The 18625-nt window shown below is 41.9% G+C and overlaps 1 pseudogene; it reads left to right on the forward strand.

Annotated features, from left to right (window-relative positions):
• Window positions 1-3933: 3933 nt before the first annotated feature.
• On the forward strand, window positions 3934-18223 carry LOC115556638 (histone-lysine N-methyltransferase PRDM9-like; annotated as a pseudogene).
• Window positions 18224-18625: the final 402 nt, after the last annotated feature.

Genomic DNA, 18625 nt, shown 5'->3' on the forward strand with positions numbered 1-18625 from the left:
AGAGACTATCAGAATCAAGAATACCACGAAGACAAAGTTCACCCAAGGGTACTTTCAATTTCAAAAGCAACACGGCCGAGTCGGCGTCTGATTTGCAGTCTTCTTTTTCTTTCAGTTCACGCTATTCCTGAAAAGCTTGCCCAATGTTTACTCGTGTCTGGCCTCTCTGTCGGTCAGTCTCCCTTTTCTCTTCTTCTGTTCCTCCGACATTGGGTTTCTCTGTCTCTTTTTAGTCGGCTGATCTATGATGAATATAACAATCCCTTAGTTACTTGTGTTTATATCGAGCCGGTTCCGTGTTTGGGGGTCTGTGCCGTAAAGCAATTCGTTACTGTAGTGACCCTTGCACAGAAGCATACGGCCGACATCTTTCTTTATTCTGGGTGGAAATAGTAACATAGTTACGCCATTAAATGCGTTTATGGAAACATTTTTAGCGAGAAATGTGCATTTTACTTTCATAATGTTCGCTCGGTGAATGTGAAGGATGTTCGGTTTGATAGTTATGACGAAGAGTGAACGCTCCGTTCACTTGCATGGACAGAGTCTCTGGTTGCTAAGCAACCTCAACGTCTTGGCGGACTATTTCTCTCCTGATCAACACTACGAATGCTGGAAACACACCAGACACACCATGTGAAGTTATTTAACCCGATTATCGTTATTTATGAGTCCTTAGCCCAAGTGAAGGAGTTCAAGTACCTCGGGGTCTTGTTCGCGAGTGAGGGTACTATGGAGCGTGAGATTGGCCTGAGAATCAGAGCAGCGGGGGCGGTATTGCGTTCGCTTTACCGCACCGTTGTTACGAAAAGAGCTGAGCCGCAAGGCAAAGCTCTCGATCTACCGGTCGATCTTCGTTCCTATCCTCACCTATGGTCATGAGGGTTGGGTGATGACCGAAAGGACGAGATCGCGGGTAAAAGCGGCCGAGAGGAGTTTTCTCAGAAGGGTGGCTGGCGTCGCGGGATAGGGTGAGAAGCTCAGTCATCCGTGAGGAACTCGGATTAGAGCCGCTGCTCCTTTACTTAGAAAGGAGTCAGCTGAGGTGGTTCGGGCATCTGGCAAGGATGCCCACTGGGCGCCTCCCTTTGGAGGTGTTTCAGGCACGTCCATTGGGGAGGAGACCTCGGGGAAGACCCAGGACTAGGTGGAGAGATTATATCTCAACACTGGCCTGGGAACGCCCCGGGATCCCCCCGTCAGAGCTGGTCAATGTGGCCCGGGAAAGGGAAGTCTGGAGCCCCCTGCTTGAGCTGCTCCCCCCGCGACCCGACCCCGGATAAACGGATGACGATGAGATGAGATGAGATCGTTATTTATATCCGAGATTATTTAATCTAACCCGATCTAAACTCTATCATGCACCCAAACACGGCGGCGTTTGGGTTTCCTACCTCGGACTCTAGCGCAGCCACAGGCGCGTTGAACCATTTTTGTGACACACAATGATCAAGCGTCAGGTTAGGCAACGCAGTTGGTGTGGCCGTACCATTAGTCGATTGATCCATGATGAATGCAACAATTGCCTCGCAACTGGCTGTTTATATCTAGCCGGTGCCATGTTTGGGTGTGTGTCTGTGCCGTAAAGCATTTTCGAAACTACAATCTGACTACATTTTCGAGGATACTTCCGCTGCGTCACATCCGGATTGTGTCGGTCCAAACAGATCAAGTTGCATATGCGCTTTTTCACTGGAGAGGCGACATGGGTAAATGACACACCCACCAATCGACCCAGAAATGGATGCAGAACCATCAGCATAACTCTCAACCTGCATACTTAATGTAATTTTGGCTAAAAAAGTTGCATAGTGGGCCTTTAAAACATAAAAATCCAGCATATTATAAATAGATTTTATGTATAATATACAGAACAGCACCATTTAAAATACAAAGTTTTACTGCTGTTCTACCAGTTTAAATTTGTTTTCTGTATGATATTTCCCTGTTAAATTTACTAAAAAAAATACAGGAAATAGTCTTTTTATACACAACACTGTAATGCAAAATTAACAAAACAATTTTGTAGAATAAACAGTTTTTTAATGTGATTCAGCCGTGATTCATTTCACTAAATCAATTTACATATTTCGTTGGTTAAGTTATCTACTGTGCTGCTGTATTTTTTACAGGAATCCTCTGGTAACCACAGCTGCCAGCGATTCCCTGTAAAAAATACGATATTTTTTTTACAGTGTACAACTGTTACTGTTTCAATGTGACCCAGACCATATTTCTCATTTAACAAACATGTGTATCTTATAATGTGTTGCATGGCAGAGCAATTACGGTATATTCAATGGCTTAAAACAAACCCATCTGTAAAGATCAGTGAATGCATAGAAATCAATGACAAGTGGTGTAGATGGTTTTCCCTCTGTGCAAGGTCATTAGCCCAAGTCCTACAAAAAAATAACGACTGTAATAGCAGATGTTGAAGTTGTTAAATCGTTAACTAACCATTTGTATGGAACAATCGGTTAAGGTAAGTTAAGTGCTTGAGTCTCGACACTTTAGAGAATGTCTAGCGCGCAACTTGAATAAGCCATGTGCGATATTACCCGGGCTCCAGCGCAACTTTCCTTACCAGGTGAAGCCTCAGGTAGCCTAGGACCATTCATACAGGAGCAAGCAAGAACGTTACCTTTTTCTGTCCTTGGTAAACGAAAAGACGGACAATCCGTTTCCACTGTAAGTGCAGTTTATCATTGCACATTTACGAGGCATTTCTTTTTTAAACTATCTTTATTTTCGAAAAATAGACAATGACAGATTAAATGATATTGAGCGGGATATTGACTGTATTATTTAAGGTGGTCATACCGTAGCCTACCTACCATGTATATAACACATTGAACATTGAACACAAGAAATGGAAGAAATTCCATTTATGCCCATGTACTTTCACCATACATACTATCTAAAAAATAAAAGGACCTGCAGGAAAATATAAATACAGTACTCAAAAATTGAGTTAACACGTTTCTGATTGCTCTTCAGCTTCAGATGCCGTAAGAGAGGTCTCTGGTCGTAATCAGTCGCAAGTCCGTCCCTGACCAATAAGCATTCATTAGCAGAATGCTAACGTGTATGGCCAACAACGGCCAAAACTGTAAGAAATCGAAAGGACATAAGTACTCACTCATTTGACTTTTGAACCATAATCTATATTGAACTTGCGGAATCTACAATAAATTTGCGATATTTCAACGACAAGCAGGTGAAAGAGGCATAATTAGCCGTTTAGCCCCATAGACTCCCATTCAATCTGGACTCGCCCGCGATCACCCCCAGTGGATGTCTCATGGAACTACAACCAAAATCGGTACAATGGGGCGTATAGGGAGTGCCCAGGCTCTTCGTAGACGGGCTCTGATTCCATGATGCGATTCACCGCTACCGGAAACGGAAACGGAAACTGGACTGAACGAACGAACGAACGAACGATTTGCGAACGACTCATCTTGGCGAACTGACTGACGCGAACTGGTTCACGTAAACTAATCATTGAATCCACCATTACGGAGCACTGAACTAGGCCCTCTCGGATGCCATTTGTTTCACTACGACTCCTTTCAGCTGCACACCCCTCTTCCCCAGCGAGATAACGGCTAATAAAACGCTTGAGATGGCGTTTTGAAAAGAAAAAACTTAGATCTTTTTAGGACATGTCATGAAGGTAACTATGAGCCTTTGATAGATATCCAGACATTTTTTGCAGAGACACAATCCTGTTCCCCACTTGTATTGGAGTGGACGGCGATATCTACTTCAGGGCCACATGAAATGACGGACCCCCGTCCACAGCCAGCTTAAACAGCTGCAATACCAGGCTTGGCCTCTGAGCACTGGTGGATTGCGGAAGTATGCACTGCTCCTAAGGGGCGGGACTTCGCCCAAGTTTTCCCGCTTCTTCTCAGTTTGGGGCCGAATCAAATGAACAATAGAATCTCGGATCTCCATTTTTGTGCCATTCAAGTGCATGTGGTAAGGCATATTATGCTCTGAAATGTATTATATTCTAAACTTGTTTGGTTATTATATAATTTAATGGCTAACATAACTAAGCATAAGTGGACGACGTAAGTGATTTATGGTCAGAATCCCTACAATCATCGTGTTGACTAGTCAGCGCCAATTCACTGACCAACGTTAAGTAACTCTTATTAACTTAGCAAAGGGATGTTAGCCGTCGACATTTGTCCCAGATGTTCTAATTATGTTTCATTGTTAGACGATTGATCTGGACTCAAGCTGTAGGCCGACCAGTCAGATGAGTAACTCAGTGGAGGTGGTAAGACACCATATCAATACTTTAACATCTGTTCATGCAACATTGGTGAGTTAATCACCATTAAATACGATCAGATGAGACCAATGTGTTCATGAAAGGGACCCTCCATGGAGAGAATGGCAATTTAGGAGAACGATATTACTTTATTTATGCAAAATATGTGGGATTTACAACGGTTAATGGGCTGCTCTATAGCAACTGTTGACTTTGATATATTTAGTATTACCTAGAATGTGTTACGGTTGTAGTCAAAGTTGTCTATCTACGAAGTGGTAAGGTTGTAGATGAACAGTATTGGACATTATGTTGTCTGTTTGTTGTGAAGGAGGACTTTGCGGATATCAGGGCCTACTTTTCCACAACAAAATGGAACCGCCTCTGTATGGCAGAGAAAAAAAGATTCCTGCAGATCAAGGAAAACCATTTGGTTATGTCGTCTCTTGGTAAACCACTCATACCTAAATACTGTTTTACTGAGTACATTGCTATACATACAGACACAGGTGGTGCTGCTGTACACATCACTGCTGTGTGTGTGTGTGTGTGTGTGTGTGTGTGTGTGTGTGTGTGTGTGTGTGTGTGTGTGTGTGTGTGTGTGTGTGTGTGTGTGTGTGTGTGTGTCAGGCCTGTCCTTTGTGGCTCCAGCCTTCATGAGGAGAGAGAAGCCCGGCCAGGTGAGAGTCTGCTCACCTGAAGAGACGGACTCTGAGGAGGTGCAGCTCTGGACCTCTGGATTGACCGGTACAAAGACATTTACAAAACATTTCTGGAAGGGGTAATGTGCAGTGAACATTATCCCTTTCAAAGCCCTGAAGATACATTAGCCTGCATATACTGCTTAATCATTTGACCAAAGATATAGCAACAAAAAGGGGTTATATTGATTTAAAGGGATTTTATTGCATCTGAAAAAAGGAAAACCTGTAATAGACATTTTTAATAATAGGTTGTACCTCATAGTAAATTAGCAGGTTATATTACCCATTTTAGTCAGTTAGTTGAAGTGAGTCGTTTATATACTACTTTATAGTCAGTAGGGTTTTGACTCTGAACTTCGTTATTCGAATATAATTAGAATATCAAAAAATAAATCAAAATTCAAACGAATATTAGGCAACCCTTAATATTCGAACCTGTTATGGGCAGGCCAAGAGGGAGAGACGTCGGAGAACCAGACGCAGTCTGTTCATAATATTGTAATGACCACGGAAGAGGCCGTGAATGAAGTATTGACCGGTAACCATGGCATCGCCGGTAAACAAACCTCGCAAAGCCCAATCCAGGTCTGAATCCGAATACTCATACTTATAGTATGCAATTTCTAGTACGCCACAAATAAAGCGCGTCCGAAGGCTCAGTACGCATTGTGTAGTACGAAAAACGTTTCCGAATGCATACTACCGCCACAGTATACAACGGTAGGTCACTACGCTATCCCACAATGCAACCGGAATCTGGTATCGAACGAAGAAGAGATGGCTGCCAACAGCGGCTTAGAAAGACGTCGTAGAAAGCGGCGAAAAAAAGAGTCATTAAAAAGAGTAAAGTAAGTAATTAAGTAAAAAGAGACATTTTTAATTTAATAGCAATGATGACAAGACGGAAAACAGGTAACTTATCAAGGTAATCTTGCCGGCATCTGAGGGGAGATACGTCATCTCCAAACATCCGGTGGAGTTTCGGCGGTGTTCGGAAGCGTTCAGAGGCGTTCAGAGGCGGTCTACGCATAGTTGTAGACCGAAATAGTATGTACTAAGTATTCGGATTCAGCCCAGGTCTTACTGAAGGCATTTAATGGTCAAAATATTATTAATAAATATTCAAATATATTTGAATATTAATATTAATAAATAAACGAACTTCAAATATGATTTTTGGGCAAAAGTCAAAGCCCTAATAGTCAGTTAGTAGCATACATCCTTACTTATAGTTAGTCAGATATAGTATGTAAGTTAGGTTTTATACTTCATTGGTTGTTAGTAGCTTATACTACCTTTTTAGTCAGTTAGTAGTGAGTAGGATACTTCCTTACTTAGAGTCAACAAGTAGTTATTTGGTTAAATATTAATTTATCGTAAGTCAGAAAGTTAAATACTACCTTATAGTAAGTTAATAGGTTTTATACTGCCTCGGTTGTTAATAGCTTCTAAGCTACATTTTAGTCAGTTAGTCATAGTTAATATAGTACATCCTTACATATGGTCTGTTTGTTGTAGTTAATAGGTCACATCCTAACTCATATAGTCAGTTGGTAATAGTTAGCAGGTTACATCCTAACCTAAAGCCAGTTATGTCAGCAGGCGCTCGAGTGTGGAAGCCACCAACAGTCAGACAGGGGTCTCTACAACAGCCCAGTACGTCAGATGCAGTTTCTGTACAGGTATAAACAGCACACATCACCTTCAGCAGCCTTACCATGTCCTGTCCTCTATGGTACGAGACCTGCTTCATGTCCGTGTGACAGCAGACTCATGGATTAAGGGTATTAATGACACCAGCACGATGTATAACCTTAGACGTATTGTTGCTAGGAGGTAAGGTACCTACTAGGGGTGTACGGTATAAACGGTGCTGAACGTATACCGGTGTGAATTTGCGCTACGGTATGGATTTTGACGTTACCTCGGGACCGGTGTGACTGGTAGACAATGTTGTGTATACCGCGTAACAAAGTAAGTAATGCGTTAATACTAGGGCTGTAACGATACGCGTATCAAACCGAAAATCGCGATACTCAAAGCCACGAACCTGTCTCGCGGTGTGAGAAGGCAGAAGCGCGATATGCCCTTTCTAACTCTTGGGTCAAATTGTCCGATTGAAATTTGCTAATAATTTGTCTAAATAATAGTCTGCTGGCAGCGCCCCCTCCTATCGATGCCGTAAATATGTGACGAGATGCCCTCTCTGTGATCACAGCTCTCCGTGGCTACAGAGGATTGCATTTCTCCACAGCCGTCGAAGTCCTCATGCGATATGAACGACATTTATCCAGAGTGGGCCAAGCGCGAAAAAAAATTGCCTGTGTGATCCTGTCTCTATTGTTTTGTGTGATTTGACTGGCAGTTTGTCTGCTTATAGGTCGGAATGAAGCGGCCACCGATTATTGACAGGATGGGTACTTTATTCTACCGGACTCGTTCGCTTCTTCACTAGACACACACGCTACCTCTCGCTCTCCTCGCTCGTCCACTCACTCGCTGACGTCACTCACACACGCATACGCACACTGCCATTCTCGCGCATACACATATGCTACTCGTAACACTATGCCTCGTTATTGCGACGTTCATGTTTTTCCTCATCTATTGAAAGTTAGGCTATTAAACATGTTGCATTCTATACGGCCTGATTATTTCATTATTTAAGCCACATAGCCTAATAAGAGGCGCTAATAAGGATATTTGAATAAACCAACCAGTTAAAGGGGGCCTATTATGCCTACCAGCAAAAAGCATCCTCCAACTGCAATCTTTGTTTATTTCTTTATTAATTTAGCTATACTTTAATAGTATTCTTTCGGTTCAAATCTGTTCAGTGTTCCAAATTATTTGTTATTAAATGTTACATTAAGATAATTGGTATTTAAGTGTTGTTTAAATAAAATGTTGTTTAAATTTAAAAGAATCGTGGGATGTATCGAACCGTGGGTCAAAAATCGTGATACAAACCGAATCGTGAATTTGTGTATCGTTAGAGCCCTAGTTAATACAGTTCCCCAACTACTTTTTCCTGTAAAAAGTAAAGTTACGAGCAACTACTGAAAATATGGTAACGAAACATAGTTCATTTTTCAATTCGGCACCACGTTACTTTTCCCAAGGACAGATTGAAAGCGATACTGCCTTCTCAGGCAGTATGCTATTGCGCGAGCACGCAGGCGCGCAAGCACGCAGGCGCGCAGCAAGCACTCCTGCGTTGCGCAATAGTCCCTTCACAAGCTCCCATTCCACAACATACGAGACAGACGCTGGTAGCGTGAAGCCGTCTCTGCAATCAGAAATTGCTTCCGCAGGCATTTTGAAAGCCAGTCCTTACAACAAAATGCCAGTGGTGGAACGAGATGACAAAGTTGTCACTGTTTACCTGTCTAAGGACATGGTTCCCTTTCAAAATGTCGATAGAAAGGGCTTTAAAATGATGGTCAAAACACTCGATCCCAGGTACGCGTTACATGCCCGCACACACTTCAGCCAAATTGAGATGCCAAAACTATACGGCGAGGTCCGCAAGCAAGTGGAGAAACAAATCCATACTATTAAACATTAGTGTTATTCAGAGATGGAAGTAACTTTAATTAAAAAATGTTGATGTGGTTTTGCTGTCTTTCCAGTATTTTTCCCCCTTCAGAGGCATTTATATCGAAATTAGAAGATAAAATGAACATACCGTGATATAATACCGTTACCGTCTATTCCTCAAATCATACCGTGATATAGGGCTGGGCGACATTGCAAAAAATATTATCACGATTATTTTTTCGATCTCGATATTAATCACGATATATAATATTAAAAAATATATATATATATTTTCTTTTCTCTTATTTTCATTGTTGTGTGTGTGTGTGTGTGTGTGTGTGTAACGGAAGCTCAAACATGCACCAGGGAATGGGCGTGTGCTTAGGCATTAACCGCAAAACTGCGATCTGACTTTTTTGTTTATTTCTGCCGCATTGGCTGTCAGGTAAATCCACATCAGAAATGTTTTTTTTTTAAATTAAAAAATATATATATATACATGGATTAAAGTTCTCCGTCGCTACGACGGATTTCCGTCATTTGGAGTTCACAGAGGCCACTTCACATCTCCGATAACGTCGGGACAAATTTACAAACAGGCGTCATTTGGATAAACTAATCGCATATTAAGGATCTAAATAGGTACTTTCTCGCATAAAAAAATATTAAAACTTAAGAAAGTGATGTATTAACAGCACTTAAGCGAGAATTAAAACAGCTTTTAGCAGCTTTGCCGCTACCGCTGCCGCGAAATGCATTCTGGGAAACTTGCATACTGTATACTGCGGTGCAGTCGGTCTGCTGTATACTGCATACTGAATCCCACATTCAGTATGCAGTATACAGTACATACCGCGCAGTATGTAGTCGGCAGTACGGTAGTATGCAGTTTCGAACATGGACATAATACACGCGTGTATTATGTCGTCATACGTCAACGCCGGTAAAATTGTCAAATTATATAGTGAGTATTTAAAAGGTCTACCGTTAAAATTGACTGAAAACACAAGCATTTTAATGTACATCCCGATTATATATTAAATATATATTAAATATATTATATACAAATGTATATATATACACACCATTTTCGCGCCACATCTTACGTCTCTTTGTTGTGTTAGTGTTGAGTGTCAGAGCGAAAGTTAAGCTAGTATGAACTCCCTTATAATGATTGACGGCTCTGATGTATCGGATATTGATAAAACACAAAAAAATAAATGGAGATGGGCATGGCTGACGGAAACGGGGAACGATGGCAAGCCTTTTTTAGAGAGTAAAATATGAGACAAGCTTTGCAAAAAAAAAATCTTAGAGTCTAATTGAAAAGACAACAAAAAAATTGCAATAGATGCAAAAGAACAGCTGTTTAAAATCCTCCTCCTGTAAAACAGTATTGGTCGAGCATTTAAACGTGATGGCTGCATTTGGTGCTGACGTCTTATACATTTGTATTTCTTAAGCAGGTGACAAGTAACCTAACCTGGAACATGTTTCACACACTGCACGTGACTTGGCTGTAGCGCGAATAAAATTTCAGTCAGAAGATTTTTTTTCACTTTAATCCCTGTATATATCAGGCATGAAAATCACTCACCTTTCGGCGAAATTCGCCGTTTTGAAACCAAAATAGGTGACCTCCGTGAATCGTGTAGATTCGATGAAAAAATATTTATGGGGTGGGGGGTAGGTTCAGAGGCCGGCCAGTTTATAGTCCTCCGTAAAGTGCTGTACTTATGCTGCGTTCGAGTATTCTCTGCGAACCGACTCGGATCTCGGATCTGACGCCACGCCCACACACAGGAAAACATGGACGCCACCCGGAAAGCTGTTGTCACGGTAGCATTGGCAGAGGACCAGGCGCTCCAAAATAAGTAGGCTATAGGCCATATTCAAGTCAAGTCAGGTTTATTTATATAGCACATTTAAAACAACAGTAGTTGACCAAAGTGCTGTACACGAATACAATATATTTGTGTACATAGGGAGAGATACGGACGCAGTAAGGTATTGCAGTAATACGAGTGATTGAAATTACCATTTTAACTAGGGCTGCAACAACGAATCGACAATGAATAAAAATCGATTACTAAATGTCGTTGTGTCGCGCGATTAATAAGTTACTCACAGGCGCAGCACTGTTTACAGCCAGCCGCCGACAGGTTGGTTCACGGTTCATGCACGCCCACAGCGAGCTTCAGTGTGAGCGACCACAGCTTGTATTTGTCATATCTTAAAACTGGACTGTAGACCTACATAAAAGTGTTGTACCTTCACTGTCTTTAGGTTAAAAAAAACTCCTTCAACTCAGTATCCGTCTAGTAGTCCAACCGAAAATTCTGTCAGCTGCTGCTGCTGCAGACGTTGTGCAGACGGGCTCGGAGTCGGCACCGCGTGCATCAACAGTCATTCAAAGCAGCGGTAGTAATCACGAAACCGGACGGTGTAGAAAGTCCCGTCAGTTAAAAATAGTAATGCAGTTTTTAAATCCATGTTAAAATCGGCAGGATATAGAGATAGTTAGCTTAAAAAAAAAAACTAACCAATGGTCACAAACAGTGTCAAATGTGATGTGTTCAGGTCGGCTCAGAAATACGATTGATGCGTTCAAATGCAGCAGTAAAAAAAATTGAGATTTTGGTGAAGACTTGTTTTCCCAGTAATATAAAATAGATAGTAAAGATAGAATTAATTATGACCTGTTTAATGTCCTATCTTGAACTATCATCATCTTATCAGCAATTAAAGCAATATTACAAGTTCTATTTCAAGGAGTCTCGAAAATGCTATCAATAGGTTTGACCGGTTAACCATGGACATCCCTTATATACATATAAAAGTATATCATACATTGTATGTTTCTTTTTTGTGTCATCCCAGTTATGTTTTTTTAATCTTTTTATTATTTAATATTACTTTTAATAGTTCCGGGACGTTGGAGCAATAACCTGGTGTTTTTACATTTCAGTCTGCACTGTGAATTTGAAGTTATGTTCAGTTTTTGAATAAAGATGCGGCAATTCCAATTTTATTTTTATTTTTTTTCAATCCGATTTCATCGATTAATCGAAAAAATAATCGACAGATTAATCTATTATTAAAATAATCGTTAGTTGCAGCCCTAATTTTAACCACCAAAGTGGTCCAAGCACAATGAAAACAGTTCATACTTCAAGTCACAATGGGCGCAGCCATCTTGAATTCTGTCTCGGAATTTTGCTCGGTCACCACTGAGTTCAACCGAGATGGCGAGTTCGCCGTCCGAGGAAAAGGGGCGTTTCGCTTGGCAACGTCCTCGGACCTCCGAGACGGATGGATATTAAAAAGCAGCAATAGACATGGAGAGCCTGTCGGAGAACCTCTCCGTAGTTTACGTGCGCATCCAATATTTTTTAACTATCAGTCGACGCAAACGAGACGGTAAGGGCTGTGATTGGTCCTCTAACAAAATCCTTTCCGGAAACGCTACTCGGTTTGACTTTGGACCTTATTTACTTTGTACGTTGTTTACTTTGCAAAGGACCAATAAAATACCAAATAGAATTTTTAAAGCTTTGGAAGTTTATTTACAAAACTATTTACAAATATTTTGTTGTCAACATATAAGATCGATCGGGCGGAGAATTGCAATGCGTATCCGACATCCCGACGGAGAACTTTGAATGCGCGAGCAGGCGTCTCATTAGACCGCGGCATTCGAGGCTATAGCCCCGGATCTTTTGGGAATAGCCCCGGATCGCTGTGCCGTAAAAAAAAACATCATAATGCTGAAAGTAGCCCCGTAGAGTTTACTTCTTTTTGATTGAATTACCAGCAGCCACAGATGCAACATTGTAGCGAGTGAAAACCGCAAAATTCGGCCATGTCCATGCATGGGCAGATTTAGAATAATTTGTTGCAAAATGTTGCAAATTCAATGTCGGTATTCTTTCTTCTCTATGCATAGCGCATCTCGTCGATTTTGCTGTTTTGTGTTGCCAGCCTTTTAGTGAGATCAGAGAGTGTTGAGAAGGACAGTACCAAAATATCTTTGGTAAGATGGATATAAGAGAGACCCGCAGTGAATTCAACCCGGTCCACTTGACATCGGGTAGGTGCATGACAGTGGTACCGTAAAACGTCAATAGCCCGGGCTATTATTTGTTTTCTATCACTGAACTTTCGAACAAAACTCTTGCTCAGCAACGATGGTAAATAGCCTACTATCAAATGCATTATTTAAACCAGTATGAATATTACCTTAGGCCTACATGTTTACCAGGCAGTTGAATAACGCCTGCACACACACACAGTCACGCACGCACACGCAGAGTGGTAATCGGGAGAGTTGAGAGAATTCCCTGTGGCCCGTTAACGTTTTGGGGGGCGCCGGGTCAACGTCGCAACCAATTCGATTTTGTCTAGAGGGGAGTAACTGAGCGCCCCCTCCCGACGAGGTACAGCCCAGGTCGGCCTTGAAGTGCGTTTGGTCAGAAAGACGTAACGGCTAATGACAACATTGAACTCTCATGCAGGCTCGAACAGAATATTAAAAAAATTCTACCGGGGGAGGATACCCCGAACCCTCTAGAGCAGCCGTTCTCAATCTGTGGTACGCGTACCACTGGTGGTACGCGAGCGCCCTCTACTGGTACGCGGAGTATGAACGATTTTTTTGAAGCAATTTTTTGAAGTTGAAGCAACCGTTAAAGAAAATATGTGCATGTACCCATCATATGCAATTATGTTAAACCTGCATTGACTAACTGCTGTGACGACGATTAGGGGAAGCAACAATTTTGCAAAATCGTCCTGTGACGAGACGTTGAAGTCTAACCTTCAAAGGCCAGACATTTCTGGACTTTTGGATGCAGCGACGCAGCGAATATCCTGCGCTTTCAGACAAGGCTGTGCGCTTTCTCATTCCATTTGCGACCAGGCTTCTCTTGGTCATAAATGGTCACAAATAAGAGCGATGACTACTGTCATCATGTCATCGCTCTTATTTATCCCCAAAAACGCAGCTGATCGGACGCATCACACGATTCGGAGGCATGCATCGCATTTAAGGATTTTAAAAACTGATTCTTATTCTTTTTTAAAAAAAAATGCATTCGGAAGAGAAGGGAGACTAGCGTTGCTCACGGGTTGGAATGAAAGGGAGAAAAGGGGACAGAGTTGCCTGCGGAAGCGATGTCTGAGATGCAGAGACTGCTTCACGCTACCAGTGTCAGTTTCGTACGGTGTGGAATGAGAGCTCGTGAAGGCACTATTGCGCAAGTACGCCTGCTTGCTTGCGCAATAGCATACTGCCCGAGAATGCAGTATCGCTGTCAAATCTGTCCCTGGGAAAAGTAACGTTGCTACCGCTATAATGAAATAGCGGTAATATTTCCACATTAATTGATAAAATAACGGGATGGGAAGGGGGATGGCTGTTTCAGAAGGGGGATGATTTTGATCATTTTAATTCCAAAGGGGGATGCCATCCCCCCTCAACTCGAGTGCTGGAAGCAGGTTGGATACTGAACCAAGTCTGAGGCTAAAGCAAACCTCAATCGACCCAGACATCACACCCCTCTCACTAAGCATGATAGGCCTAATTTTCAATGTGTGCCTGAGTACATTCTCCTTCAAACCTAAACATAGTTTATATTCTGACCTTATGGCACTTACTGCAGTATTTTTTAATACTGAATACGTTGTTTTTCTATGATACGCTTGTTCTTACTCATGATAGTTTGATTAGTGTTTTCGCAGTACACATGATTTCTCTCTTTGCTCTGCATGATTGCTTATAACAGGATTGTTTGACTCCAGTATTTAAATATTCATGTTCAATTCTTTGAATGTTTTTTGATGCAGTACAATTTACCTCACATGATTGGTTGACTGCAGTTGTTAAAATTAATATTCAGTGCTGTGAATGCTTTAATGCAGTATAATTGTTAATAACCTCACTAGATTGACTGGTATGTTATATGCCAGATGATATCCCCATTTGCTGGGTAGCCCTATTGAAGCAGTTGTTCAATTGTTAGTATTATCCCGTTGCAAGTGTTTAAATACAATACATGAGTTATAGACAGTTGATTGCTTCAGTCAAGTAAAGTTATGTGAATAATAAATCGTATTATTAATATTAATGCCTTCTGTGTAAACTCTATGTAGTTGTAGGCCTACGCACTTTATTTTAATTCCGGTGGTACTTGGAGAGCCAAATCATTTCTAAGGTGGTACTCATGGTAAAAAGTTTGAGAACCACTGCTCTAGAGGGATAATATCCTTCTCACCTTTTTCACCCCTAACCCGTTTTCATGCCTGATATATATATATTTTTTTTTCATATCTAGCATTTATGTCTAATGCTTATCATCGTAATCGACGTGAGATTTATCGCGATTAATAATTGTAAATAAACATTAATAAAACAAGGAGTACTCCTAACTAGACGTTCTGTCTGTCAGAGTCTCTCAGGGCGGGGCTGGAGTGACCAGGAGGTCTCTGGAGGGACCACTCCTTCTCATCCAGAGATCGACCCCCCCGGAGGAGGAGTAGAGAGGGGCTCTGCAGTCCAGGAGGAGGTCTCCTTGGGTTAGCTCTGATCCCACCACTGCTTCCCTGCAATAACACCTTTTTGTGTGTGTGTGTGTGTGTGTGTGTGTGTGTGTGTGTGTGTGTGTGTGTGTGTGTGTGTGTGTGTGTGTGTGTGTGTGTGTGTGTGTCAGTTCTCCATGAACATTTGCAGGGCTCAAGTGTTTATTCAAGAGAGACAAACCTGAGTTAGCTACAAAGAACCAGAAGTACCTAAGGATGACGACTACTTCTGTAAGATCTCTCTCTCTCTCGCTCTCTCGCTCTCTTTTCACAAACCAATTTTTAATGTTTCTGTCTATTTAATATCGATTTGTAGCTGAAGCTCTTTTGGACGTAATAAATAAATGAACTCTCCAGTCTGTGATGAGTGTAGGACTTTCTTCCTCGAAGAGTGCGAGGTCCACGGTCCTATCGTCTTCATGGCTGATCGCCCCGTTGCTGTCTCACCGTTGCACAATGAGACAGTATAACATTCATTGTTTAATACATTTCCCAGCTAATGTATATAAAAACAGTAATGTTAACAGTTATATTGCCAAAGCAGATGGATATACTGTATCTCTCCCCCAATGGTTCTTCTTCCTGAATCGTGCTTTCCGTCTATTTCTCCCTCTCTCCCCCCATTTCCCTCTATCTGCCTCTCTTTGTGACTCCCTCTCTGAACTCCCCCCCTGTCCCAACCCCCTCTTTCCTTTCCTCCCTCCCTCTTCCTGTCTAAATCTCTCTTTCTCACTTGTTTCCCAACTACTCATCTCCATTCATTTCTTATCATATCTTGTATTCCTCTCCCCCCCTCCATCTCACCACCTCTCTTCCTCTCTCCATTCCTCTCACCTCTCTTTGTCTCTCCCTGCCTCAATCTCTCTACATCTCTCTTCTCCATGTGTCTCCATCTCGCTCTCCTCTACCTCTCTTGTATTCTATCTCTCCTCCCTCCTCCACCTCTCCCTCCTTCTATGTATTCCTCTCACTCTACGACTCTCCTCCTCTCTCCATCTCTGTCTCATGTGGGGTAGATCAGAGATTCTGGGATCCCTGGGGCCGGTCTAGGGGTGTTTTACTGTGGAGACGGTGGCCTTCCCATTGGAACACACTTTGGACCCTACAAAGGACACAGGACCGATGAAGAGGGAGCCCTGGAGAGTGGATACTCCTGGGAGGTCAGTGTGTTTGTATTCATTTATTTTGATCTAGTCTTGTGTGTGTGCTTGTGTGTTTATTGGATGGCATAGAGTCTGATTAACACATTTCTCCAGATCTACAAGAGCAGACACAATGATTACATTGATGCAAAGAGAGAGACACTTTCTAACTGGATGAGGTAGGACCCTATTCACTTTTATACCATCTACTGCATGAATAATGTTCACAATTTTCTTACTTACATTACTTGATTGATAACATTTATATTTCTCCATGTCTGTTATCTGATTAGATCCACAATATTGTCTGTGTTGCTATGACATATGCAGAAGATACACTGTAAAGGTGTGTTGACGTACCTGTCTGTGTGTTAGGTACGTCAATTGTGCTCGTAATGAAGAGGAACAGAACCTAATAGCGTTTCAGCACAAAGGAGGGATTCTGTATCGCTCCTGTGGCCTCGTGACTTCAGGAGCAGAGCTCTTGGTCTGGTATGGGGACGAATACGCCAGACATCTGGGAATCGGATTTGATCGACTGTGGAACAACAAGAGCTCTACTAAAGGTCTACCTTCAAGTCTGTCTGTCTGTCAGGGTTTGGTTTCTATGCGGCACTTCATGACCACATCTCTCATTTTAATTCAAAAGAGCTTGGACAATAAACATCTACATTAACAAAGCAGTTAAGAAATTATGCAGGAAATAGTAAAGTTTTAACATAAATTTAAATATAATAAACAAAAGATGACAACATAATAGAAAAATATTCTTACTTGGAAAAAAGTCTAAATGGGAAATATACAGTACCATGGAGGTTTCAAAAAAACAATCAAATTATACAAATTCAGGTATGCTTGATTAGGCTGTGCAGCCTTATCAAGCCCCAACGCCTAAAGCACCTGACTGGCCAGGTGAGGCTGCTTAAACCAGCCATCAGCAGCACTCTCAAAATAAAATACATATGACTCTCTCTCCTAGGAGGGAGATCCCAGCTGACACCAGCACAGGCTTTCCCCTGTCCCGAGTGTCCGTACCTCTACACGTCTCAGATCTTCCTCCACAAACACATGAAGAGGAGCCATGGCGACCTGTACGGCCGACTGCTGAGGAGTGGAGAAATCAAGGTGGAGCCTAGGCTCCACCCATACGTCGCAGCCTCCTATCAAGAACCGATCGGAGCCTCCCCGGGAACCGTCCAAAGCACGAGCCAGATTCCAGCAGAAGGAGCCGGACAACACAGATGTGAGAAGTGCAGTAAAACCTTTAGTCGCTCTTATCATCTGAAGAGACACCAACGCATCCACACGGGAGAGAAACCATACCACTGTCAACAGTGTGGGGAAACATTTAGTCAGTCTGGTCATCTGACTGTACACCAGCGTATCCACACAGGAGATGAACCATACCACTGTAAACAGTGGGAAAACATTTAGTATATCTGGTAGTCTGAAGGAACACCAGCGCATCCACACAGGAGAGAAACCATACCACTGTAAACAGTGTGGGAAAACGTTTAGTCAATCTGGTCATCTGACTGTACACCAGCGCATCCACACAGGAGAGAAACCATACCACTGTCAACAGTGTGGGAAAACATTTAGTACATCTGGTAATCTCAAGCGTCACCAACAACTTCACAGAGGAGTCTCCACCCAAACAACCATGTGAAGAAACTAAATGGTTCCCAGACATCTGTTATTCAAATTATTCAAATCTAATCAAACATGGTTCTTGCTTTTATGTTAAAAGGGCACATGAACGGTTAATTGTTTATCTTATCAACTTTATGTATTTATTTATATTCATGTCTGTATGAGTGAAGGTTTTTACCCGAAAAATGTTCAGAAGAAAAATAGTTTGAGAGATAATGTTAACTGAATTATTCTCTGACGTCATTGTTATATTTATTTCATTTGTATGTATTTATTTATTTATCCTGTAGAAATTCAAATAAAATCAGATATGCAGTGTTGAGAAGTCTGGTTTTGTCTGGATAGAATAGAAGCAGTCCAACATGTTGGTGAATTATATTTGATATGCTGTTATGTATAACGTAGAATTCAAAGGATGAGCTGAGGTCCCGTTACTGACCACCAGAGGGAACCACAGCCCCACGAAGATGTTCCCCTTCCCCGGATTCAGTGACATTTTGAATTAATTATTGATAATTATGTTTCAATCTTCCATTAATAATTACTATTCACTTAATAATTACTATTCACTACCTTCAATGGAAGTGAGAAAAAAAGGATGTCTGATTTCAACCGTTGAAGAGGCCTGTGATTTGGTAGGCTAATACAGTGAACAAATGATAGATATATCAACCAGTGGCGGTGGGTCAATAGAGGGCGCTAGGGCGCCGCCCCTCCGTGAA

Source organism: Gadus morhua, chromosome 13 (assembly GCF_902167405.1).
Source record: "Gadus morhua chromosome 13, gadMor3.0, whole genome shotgun sequence".
Lineage (NCBI taxonomy): Eukaryota > Metazoa > Chordata > Actinopteri > Gadiformes > Gadidae > Gadus > Gadus morhua.